A 9,981-nucleotide genomic window follows, 5' to 3' on the forward strand; every position below is an offset into this window, starting at 1 on the left:
TGATCTGAGCTGCAGGCTGGAGGGCTTATTTCTTCCTAGGCTTAGCTGCTCTGTTCCCTTAACAAGGTCAGCTATAGACTGTCATGTTCATTCCAGCACCACAGGATCAAAGTTCATTCCTCTTCTGTGTTTGTGGTGCTCTTTCTATTCCTCTGTGTGTCTTTTTTTTTTTTTTTAATTTCATCCCCCCTCCCCCATTGTCTGCTCTGTGTCCATTCACTGTGTGTTCTTCTTTGTCTGTGGTATTTTCATTAGGCCGCTCCAGGAACCCACCATTGGACCTTCTAGAGCGGGAGGAAGTGATCGTTCACTTGCTCCACCACACCTCCCTAGTTCACTGCATCTCATGTTGTCTCTTCTCTGTGTCTTTTTTTCATTGTGTCAGCTTGCTGCATCAGCTCTTCTTGTGGAAAGCAGCACCACTCCTGGGTGGTCTACACTCCTTCACCGGGCCGCACTCCGTGTGTGGGGGCCATTCCTTGCACGGGGGGCACCCTGAGCAGGGTGACACTCCTTGCATGTGGCAGCAGTCCACGTGGGCCAGCTCACCACATGGGCCAGGAGGCCCTGGATATTGAACCCTGGACCTTCTACATGGTAGGTGGAAGCTCTATCCGTTGAACCACATCCAATTCGCCCTCTGTGTGTATCTTATTCTGGGTTCTCCTTGAGTGACTGTCTGTCTATATTGCTCACAATGGGGGAGGGAAACACACTGAGTGACCCTAATCACGTGGTAGAATCAAAACCCTAATCTTGATTCAATAAAGTAAGTGAAACTTCTGAATTTAATACACTCAATGGGCTATCACACCCAGAGGAACAGACCTGTTTACAAACATAATGAATATCTCTTTTGGGAATTCATAAATAATATAAAACTCCCCCAGAGGGTTTCCCCCAGCAACGGCCCATGCAGGTGGCCATTTTGTTTTCCTTAACACCAGCTGTATCTCCACCTGTGCCCAAAGATTGGACTAGAAGAAGGTAAATAAGTCCAAGTAACAGAGTAACTCTACTGTTTGGCTCAGTGGCTATTAAATCTTAGCCCCTGGCACTGTAGACAGTCTTAACAAGAACCACAATGCATGACGTAGTCATTATTTTTTTTTTTAAAGATTTATTTATTTCTCTCCCCTCCCACCCCACCCCAGTTGTCTGTTCTCTGTGTTTATTTGCTGCGTCTTCTTTTGTCCGCATCTGCTGTTGTCAGCAGCACAGGAATCAGTATTTCTTTTTGCTGCATCATCTTGTGTCATTCCTCCATGTGGGAGATGCCATTCGTAGGCAGGCTGCACTTTCTTTCGTCCTGGGGTCCTGGGCGGCTCTCCTTACAAGGCACACTCCTTGCCCGTGGTGCTCCGCTACGCAGGGGACACCCCTGTGTGGCACAGCACTCCTTGCGTGCATGAGCACTGGCATGGGCCAGCTCCACACGGGTCAAGGAGGCCCTGGTTTGAACCATGGGCCTCCCGTGTGGTAGACAGATTCCCTAACGACTGGCCCATGGCCACCTCCTGATGTAGTCATTAAAGCAATAAAGCACTCATGATTTAAGACCATCACTCAGTACTTTATCTGCCTTCTGGGAGGCATGCAGATAACCACAGAGCTGAGTGCTGAGGCCTAAAGAGGAAGGGCCCTGACTTCCAGAGCCTTATCTTCGGCCCTCCACTCCTCTGTTATTTCATCTGTGTCTAACCCTAGCATTCCTCTCCCCCTCCACCTCCCTTGACTGTGAATTCTAAGAGAAGTTGGGGATTTAGGTACTTCAAGAGAGGCAAATGTGTATGTGTGAGCAGCAAGGCAAGACGCTGGATGCTGTTGCATGTTATCACAACAACCTGGGTGTACACATTCTAGTAGTAAAGACTCCATTTTACAGGGGAGAAAAACTGATTCTTAAAGAGGATAAAATAACTTGCCTGAGATAGAGGGATTGAGAGGTGATAGCTAAGGTGTGGGGAGTTTTTTTGTTGGAGTAATGAAAATGCTATAATATTGATCATGGTGATGAACACACAACTCTATAATTATACCAAAATCCACTGAATGTACACTGTGGGTTGATGCTCTGGGAATATACCTCAATAAAATTTCTTTAAAAAAAAAAGTCACTGGGGAGCAGATATCGTTCAAGCTGTGAGTGCCTGCTTCCCACATGGGAGGTCCCCAATTCAGTTCCCAGTGTCTCCTAATAAATAAAAAAAACTAACAAACAACAAGTAAACAAACAATAAGACCAATATAGGGGAGCCTATGTGGCTTGGGGATTGAGCACTGCCTTCCCACATAGGAGGTCCAGGCCTTAATCCCTGGTTCTGGTATTTCAAAAAAAAAAAAAAATCCTCTTGCTTCTTGTATGCCCAATGGCTCTGTTGTATTATTTTCTATGTTCCTCAAACAATCAACAATTAACTTCAGAGACATTCAGCAATGGATATATGTAATGCTCGTATAAATAAAAGTCGCCAGAATGCACAAGGCCAAGGCCACATGGCTGCCCCTAACTTTTTCCCTGTACCTTTCTTGCCTGGCAACCCTGAGGTTAAAGAAGCAGAGAGATGGAGTAGATATTGATGAGCTCTTTCAAGACACAGACACAGAGATGGCAGGGCAGATAGATAGATGAGTTCTAGAGGGGTCCATTATTTGGCATTCACCTGACCTGAATTTTGTCCCTATGGGACTCCTTTGGGTGTGAGCAATCACCCAAGGGCCACTGGAAGGGGCCAATGGGCTCTAAGTTGAGCAGACAGTTTACTACCATGGGGTAACAAGAGCCCAAAGGAAGTCCCTCTCAATTAGAAGCAGAGTGAGCATCACCATCCCAAAATCCTCAAGATTGGGGAATGAACAATGGACTAAAGTAGACTTGTTGTTAGTCTACTACAGACTCATTCTACCTTATTCTAGCAATGGAAGCACTTTTATCTTTGATATAAAAGCAGGGACCACCAGAGTTTCTGAAGGTAAGGAGAGGGAAGAATAAGTGTAATATGGGAGCATTTTGGGGACACTGGAGTTGTCCTGCATAACACTGCAGTGACGGATACAGGTAATTGTATATTTTGTCATAACTTACAAAATTGCGGGGGATAGAGTATAAATTATAAACTGTTACCCATGGATAGTAACGAAGCTTCAAAAATATGTGTTCATCAATTTCAACAAATGTACCACACTAATGAGGGATGTTGATGTGGGAAAATGCAGGGGAACGAATGGGGCATATGGGAATCCCTTATATTTCTGATGTAACATTTATGTAATCAAAAGTGTCTTTTAAAATTAAAAACAAAAAACAAAAAACCAGCTCAGTCGGTGTCATTCTCATCAGATCCTGAAGACTGGACAAAACAACACACTATCCAGGAACCACACTCTGTCAAGGTCTGGAATTTCATCCTACTTGCAAACGAACAAGCTTGCCTGCTACAGTTTCATGGACGTGGGCAGAAGACAGACACGAGGCCCCTGCTTTAGAGACAAAAGTCTTTATTACTCATAACTAGCAATCGGCATGAGCACCCATGCCCCTAAGTCCACAGGTGGCAGCACAGAGAGGCTCAGATAGACACTATGCATGCAATGGACTTCCATTACAGCTGAGGAACACTAAGTCTGCTCCTTCTTTAGGGGTTAAGGGTCAGAAATTACCTTCCCTTCAAGGTTGCCTGCTGAAAAACAACTCTGAGAAATGGTTCATGCAAAGAGCCATCAAGCCTCGCATTTGAGGCATACCCAGCAGAAATGTGCAGGGATGTGCTCAGGCCACATGGCAGATGGCCAGTGCAGCACTGACCCATCGAAACCCCAACTACCTCCCTTTAAAGTGTAGTTATCTTTCTCCTCCCTCACTGTCAACTCAGCCCACAGGGACCACTGGCTGCCACAGCCTCATAAGGGCCCCACTCTTCCACACTGCTTGCATAAGGTTCAATTGTATTAAACAAATACCCAGACAACTGCCCTGAAATTCAGGGAATCAGGCCCAAGCCTAGCCCTCAGTGATCTGGGGGGCAGGCTTAGGGACATATTTGGTCATATGTCCAAGTCCATGTGAAAAGTGACAGATGATGGTGAGTGTCACTACTAAAACAGAAACCCTGGGATGCCATGGGTGAGGTTAATGCCACCCATTTCGTAGGGGCAGGTTTTTTTCCCTTATTCTTCTGAAATAATTATAGATTCATAGGAAGTTGCAACGATAGTACAGATAATCCTGTATATCGTTCACCCAGTTTTCCCCAATGATTTCATCTTATGTAACCATCATACAGTATCAGACCTGGGAAATTGACATCAATATGAAGTGTGTGGATAGTTCTGTCTTTTATGCACACGGGTAGATTTGCGTAATCACCATCACAATCAAGATATAAAACTATACCATCACCTCACAGATGTCCCTCATGCTACCCCTCTACAGTCAAACCCACTGTCCCTAACCTCCCTGGCAACCATTACTTCCTCCCACCATCGCTACTCTTGGCAACCACTAATCTGTTTTCCATCTCTATAAGCTTTCATTTTACGAATGTTAGGTAAAGGGTGTCATACAGTATGTGGCCTTTTGAGATTGATTTTTACACTCATCGTAATGCCCGAGAGCCATCTAACTATGCATGTATCAATAGTCGATTCCTTTTTATAGCTGGGTAGTATTCCATTGTATGGATGCACCACTGATTATTTAACCATTCACTTGTTAAAGGATATTTGGTTATTTCCAGTTTATGGCTATTACAAATAGCACTGCTAGGAACACTCATATACAGGTTTTTGGTCCCAGATCCTTCCACTCTCAGCTGTAGGCTGGCATAAGGCTTGTCTCCCTCCCAGGGACTCATTTCTTTCCAGGCTCAGCTACTCTGTTCTCTTCACAAGGTCAGCTGTGGACTAGCAGGTTCACCTCTCTTCCCAGGGTCTTTGCCATGCCTAAAGAGCTGTCTTTCCTCCTCTGTGTTCTTCTTCTCCTTTGTTTACTGCCATGTGAAAGTCAGTTTTATCAGCTCACCAAAGGGAAAGGAACTCAATGCAGAGCTGCACTCTAATGATGTGTTTGAAGCAAAGTCCTAATCTTTTTTTTCTTTTCTTTTTTGTCTTTATTTATTTTTTTAATGTTACATTAAAGAAATATGAGGTACCCCCCTCACCCCACTTCTCACCCCATAACAACAACCTCCTCCATCATCATAAGACATTCATTGCATTTGGTGAATACATCTCTGAGTACCGCTGTACCTTCATGGTCAATGGTCCACATCATAGCCCACACTCTCCCACAGTCCACCCAGTGGGCCATGGGAGGAAATACAATGTCCGGTAACTGTCCCTGCAGTACCACCCAGGACAACTCCAAGTCCCGAAAATGCCCCCACATCTCATCTCTTCCTCCCACTCCCTACCCCCAGTAGCCACCATGGCCACTTTCTCCACACCAATGCCATATTTTCTTCGATGACTAATCACAATAGTTCATGAATAGAATATCAGTAAGTCCACTCTAATCCATACTCTGTTCCTCCATCCTGTGCACCTTAGAATGGTTAATGAGATGTCTCGGCTGAATCTAATACAATCACAAGCTTATCATGCCCAGAGGAACAGACCAGTTTACAAACATAATCTCTCTTTCTGGAATTCATAAATATCAAATTGCCACAGTTTAGGAAACATAGGTCAATGAGGTATAGTATCAGTGTCCTACTGCTGCTAAGACAAATGAACACAAACTGAGTGACTTAAAACAACACAAATATGTTATCTTACCATTCTGTAGACCAGAAACCTGACACAGTCTTGCTGTGCTAAAACCAATGCACTGCAGGGTCATGTGCCTTCTGAAGGCTCTGTGGGGGAATCAGTTTCCTTGCCTTTTCCAACTCCTACAAACTGTCAGGTTTCTTGGCTTATAGCTCCTTCCTCCTCCTCAGGTCAGCAATGAATGGCCAGCCAAGTCCTTCTCACAGGACATCACTCTGACCTGCTCTCCTGCTCCTTCATCACATTGCCTTCCTGGGCAAAGCCACCTGGGAGCCTGCAGAGCCCAGCATTGCACCAGCTGACATCTAACAGTTCCAAATTTTACCCACCTCCCTGTTGACCAGTTTTCTAGAGAGCCAACCTGGGACATAGCTGGACCAGTTTTTAAAAAATCATGATAGCATAGTATATAAGAATGATACATATATGTGCTATTACTTTGACATAAAAGTATGAAAAGAGGTATTTATTTCAAATTATATTTCATTCTGCTTTACTTTTCTGTTATATAAATGTACTAATTTTTAAAAAACAACAATAGGGCTACTTAACAATAGCAACTAATAATAATTAATATTATGGTTAATTAAACAAATGATACATGTGAAAATTGATAGCAAAGCAGCTTTTAGCTTTTTTACTCTTTATTGGATATTTAAATTCTTAGGCTATTTTATTGTACATTCTTAAGAGACATGGATGTAAGCCTTTTTAAAAGGATACCAAAAGCACAATAGGACTAACTAAAAAACTATTACCTATATTTGATTAAAAATAACTATGACATGTTCCTTTCTGTCTTCAGATACAGTCATAAATTTTTCTTCTTTCTGTTTCCACTAAACTTCTATGACCTGCCTACAGACTTTCAGGACATGCTTCTTTTCTTTTATGTGTTGGTAAAATGGAACCCAAACATAACATTCACTTTAACTGTTACACTTCACTTTGATGTATTTAATATCTGCAAATATTGTGAGATTTTATAAAATCTGTCTCACACATTGTGGAGAAGCATGAGTTGAAATTCTGTAGGGCAGGCCACAGGCTGGGAACTCCGATGAAGGCTTTCAATGAATCCACCAAGAGAAGCTGGTTCTCTGAAGAAGATGGAAATGGTCTCTTCTGCCTTTTGAAATCATCACTTCTCCTTTTAAAGCCTTCAGCTGACTGGATGAGACCTCACTCGTTGTAAGACAATCTCTTAAGTTTGTTGTAGATGTAATCAGCCTTAGATGAAATCAATTACTGATGATTTAAGTCCATGAAATGTCCTCACAGTAACAATCAGGCAGTGCTTGCTTAACCAAACAACTGGGCACCTTCAGCCTGGCTCGTTTGACACATGAACGTAACCATCCCATAGCCCAATTCTTTAAATGGTCAAAAGACGTGAATAGACATCTTTCCAAAGGAGTTCTGCAGATGGCCAATAAGCACATGAAAAGATGCCCACCATCATTAGCCATCAGGAATATGCAAATCAAAACACCAAGGAGACCACTTCACCCCCACTAGAAAGGCTACTGTTTAAAATGGAATGTGGGGGAATAAGAACACCACTCAGTCGTTGATGGTATGGATGTAAAGTGCTGCGACCATTGTTGAAGACAGTTTGGCAGTTTCTCAGGAAGATAAGTATAGAATTGCCATATGGTCCAGCAATCCCACTACAAGACACATACTCAATAGAATTGAAAGCAGGGATATGAACTGATATTTGAACACCAATGTTCAAATATTGTTCAAAATTGCCAAAAGATGGAAGCAATGCAATTGTCCATCAACCGATGAATGGATGAAAAAAATCTGATATAGACATCCAATGGAATATTAATCTGTCAAAAAATGGAATGAAGTTTTCAAGGATGGGACAATATGATGAACATTGATGATATTGTTTCGAGCAAAATAACCTGAACTCAAAAGGAAAGTATTTTATAATCTTACTTTTAAAAATAATTAGAATAAGCAAGTTCATAGAGTCTGAAACTAGAATGCAGGTTACCAGGGGTCATGGTAGAGAAAGTAAATGGGAACTTAATGCTTAATTGGTACAGTTTCTACTTGGGGTGATGGTAAAGGTTTGTAAATGGGTGGTGGTGATGGTAGCTCAACATTGTTAATGTAATTAACAGCACAGAAACATTTATTTGAATGTGGTTCTAAATAATGTTACCAGAGTAAAAGCATTCTAAAAAACATGTAACTGTATAACACAAACAGTGAACCCTAATCAAACTGTGGGCTATAGTTAATAATGTAATTATGACAATATTGTTTCATTACCTGTAGTATTAGGTGCTACACAAATGCCAAGTGTTAATCATAACAAGTGTATGTATAGGGTGGGGGTGGGGTTATGAGGACTGTACTTTCTGTGTGATTTTTCTGTATAATTACAACTTCTCAAATAAAAAAGTAAAAAAGTGTCTGATAATGCAACACTTGGGATTTTACTTACTAGCAACATCAGGTTTTTAGACTTGTGTGAATTCATCTCCATTACTCCAAAAATGTCCATCCATTTTGTATCTTCAATCTTGTTTTATAGGCCAACGGTTTGTCAGTCATATAGGCTATTCATGTCTAAAATGCCCATCATGTTTAAACACCCTGAAGAACATTGAACATAACCATAAGTTAAACAACTCTTTCTAAGCAAAATTATTTTAAAGTACAGAGATTATTTGGATTTCTGAAATTAAATTTGGATTCCAAACATGTCACAGTTTTATTAAAGAAATTCACAAAGTCCTGTTGACCTCACCTGCCATTTTCTTGCAGCATTTTTTAGTACTGAATCAGTCTTATTTTCTAATTTTTTTCTATATGAGCTTTTATTGCAACCTCCACAAAACCTTAAACAATTGAAATGTAGTCAGTTCTTCCTTGTTCCTGTTCAATCAGTTTTAGAGAAATAGCATATGAATTTCTGTTTAACTATAATCCTTTTCTTCATTCTCATCCTCAATGAATTTCCAAATTAAAGGATATTCTTCTTGTCCCACACTTTGAAAATATGATTTTACTTCAGTCAAACATTTTAACATATCGCCAACAAAAAATGATAGCCATCTTGTAGACACATGTCAAAGGAAGCTATCTCCTTCTGTTGTAGCAAAGCCAGGAGTTCTGAACCACAGCAAAACCCAAAACTGGCACTCAGGAGAAGTGGAAGAACAGATTTATTATGCACGGCCTAGAGGAGAGTTAATCTCCAAATTCTGAGCCCCGCTTTTCCGTTTTCATAGGTTTATACAGGATTTTATGTGGGATCAGCATGACTTTTGCTCACTGGCTAATGCGTTGCTAGACAAAAGTTTTCCAGTGGGGTTACAGAAGCAGAACGCAGGTGCAAGGCCGTGGGCTGATTTACGGAAGTGGGGGGCAGGAGAGGTTTGTTAGATTACAGATGCAGGGGCAGGAGTTGTTCTGTGATATTCTCCTGCAAGGCCATGTTCTCACAGGCTGATTTACAGAAGCTGGGGCAGGAGTGACTCATTAGGTATTTTTTCTGCAAAGTTATGCTTTTTCTTCCTCAACATTTCCATTTCTATAAAAATCAACAAACCCACCAAATATTTCTGCAGGTTTGGTGGAAATTGAAAAGTGATCAAAACATTCATTAGCAAAGCCTCCCTGTCACTGGTTAGCAAAACACATCCTTTGTCAGCAGTGCCATGTACAGAACTTGGGGTAAAATATACAACACTTTACTTTTTTCAGTGCCTGCCAATCGTGCAGATAGATAAGCAAAGTCTAGTTTGTATTTGGAGAAGATATCAACATCGTTTTGTTCTACAATTTTTGCAGTTCCATTAAAATCTCCACAGAAATGAAAACAGTTTGAAACTCCCTTTTTCAAATTTAAGTCTTTAAGAGCTACGGGGAATATATTTTTTATGCCATGATTTGAAGCATAACTTGACATACTGCAGAAAGCACTGTCATTTATGAGAACTGACAGAATCATCTCTTCATATAAGGGGCCAAGACATGCTATCCAAATTGACCCTTTTATTTACACACAGGACATTTTAGTTTCAACCTCTCAATCAAGAAATGTTTCTTTATTGAGTTTCAAAGAGCACTAAGAGATTGGTATGCTTGTGTGTCTTAGTTTGTGTGTTATAACCAAGCTAATTCAGCAGTCACTGTTTTCAATTGAGCTTTGGTGTCTTGGGGGGAGAAAAAAAAAACACAAAAACT

This window comes from Dasypus novemcinctus, chromosome 16, assembly GCF_030445035.2.
Source record: "Dasypus novemcinctus isolate mDasNov1 chromosome 16, mDasNov1.1.hap2, whole genome shotgun sequence".
In the NCBI taxonomy this organism is placed as follows: Eukaryota; Metazoa; Chordata; class Mammalia; order Cingulata; family Dasypodidae; genus Dasypus; species Dasypus novemcinctus.